The following is a 1,854-nucleotide window of genomic DNA, read 5'->3' on the forward strand; positions in this document are numbered from 1 at the left end:
GCCGCCCGAGCAACCGGCTCGTGCTGGACCCATTCGAACGACGCCTTGTTCCGAGCGGCGACTCGCAGGATCTACATATGCCCGCGCTTGTGAGTAAGTCGGCTGCGCTGGCGGAGGACCGGTATTCCCCACTTACTATGATCTCCCTGAGGTCGTCCTCCAGCGTACTCTTTGTCCGAATCGCCCCAAGCAGCTTCGACCATCCCTCCGCGATAGGTGGCGCATTAAGAAGCATGGTATCCAAAGGAGAAAGACCCCTTCCACCCCGCCTAACACGGATCTCGTCCGCGATGGGTCCCGGAGTGTCTTCGGGTACGTATGGAACGCGCGGCATCGAGTGCTGTGTTCGCTCAGTTGCGTTTTGCTAAGTTGCACTGGGAGGTGGTAGCGCGAGGTCCGGAGGCTGACTGTGTGACGGTGTGAAGTTCAGTAAGGGTCATGTGGGCATGCATCCTGTGGCGGGAAGACCGTGGAAGCCGGTTGCATTGCGTGCCTTGTTCCCGCTAAGTTGTGATGAGGTCGCCTTCCTTCCTGACACCGACCTGTGCACTAGACTATCGCCTCACTGTGGCCAATTCACAGCTATTTCTCGTAGATCTGCTGCGAAGAAAGTGACGACACACAAGACAGAGGTCTACAGCCGAACGATGATTGTCTGCTATCAATCGGACTCTGTGACAACGATGTACTATTGCGTACCTACGAACCTCAATCAAAGAGACCAAACACCATGTCGTCTTCGTCATCGACGTCGTCTATGAAGTCTGGCTCGCCAGTAGACGAGGACCACGAGGGTCCGAACGCTACATCGATGCGGCCCGACAGCCGAGACAACGATCCGCCGCTGCAGTTCCTTGGTGGGACTCCTTCCCCCCATATATGCCAGAGGGTATGCGTCTCCGTCTCCGCTGTGCACTCCTTGCAAGAGGCGGGGTTAACGTGCGGTTATCGAACCGTTCATTATGAAAGAAGCGCGCCGGCGGGGGTCGTGCGTACAGGCTACTCGGCGACTGACTGCTGTGAGAGACACTCAGTAGAGATAGGAGAATGCTACGTACGGGATGCGAGGGCAGGGTTGCGGACGAGCCGGCATGTGATGGGTGCGTCGTCAGAGGAGTGACGATTGCGAGCGAGGAGCGCTGAGCTCTGACGGTGATGGGATCGAGTACACTACATGAACTACTAATTATCATACATGGGCATGGCGAGATGCGAGGTCGAAGGAGCGGCGGCTGTTTCTGGCGATCACGTCTTGGCTGGGCAGGTGGACAGTGACAAGCAGAAAGAGCTCGAGTCTTGAAGAAAGGAGACGGCCTGGCACAGGCGCCCATCTCAGCCACCAGGGGCGAGCATTCGCGCCGGGCCAACGAGACATCAACAGCCGCCCTCCATCAGCAAAAAAGCGAAAGAAATGGTCAGTTATGTCCGGCATCCGTCTTACACGGCCAGATTGGCGAGATATGGCAAAGGGATGGCGAAAACTGGTAGAGAATCGCCAGGTATGCTCTGCAATGGCCGGACCTTGCGGGGCGCCTGAACACTGACTGTCGGTCCTGGCTGTTGAACAGGCGCTGGTTTACACAGCTTGCCTAACACAGCCGTCACAAGATATGGAACGGCACAGCCGGTTACTGCAATAACCGAGGCTGTACTACTCATGTGGTACACACACAGCTTCGCTGTGTACGCACTGCTTCTCTGTGCGACTGTGCATCCTGGGAATGTACTGTATAGTACTACGTAGCCACAGATGTACAGTAGTATATATAGGGGACCTCTGTACCCCCAATCTACAGTTCAGTTCACTCGAACGTCTCCTCTCATCGCTCTAACAAGCCTCTTATAACCAACAAC

This window comes from Dichomitus squalens (genome assembly GCF_000275845.1).
Source record: "Dichomitus squalens LYAD-421 SS1 unplaced genomic scaffold DICSQscaffold_98, whole genome shotgun sequence".
In the NCBI taxonomy this organism is placed as follows: domain Eukaryota; kingdom Fungi; phylum Basidiomycota; class Agaricomycetes; order Polyporales; family Polyporaceae; genus Dichomitus; species Dichomitus squalens.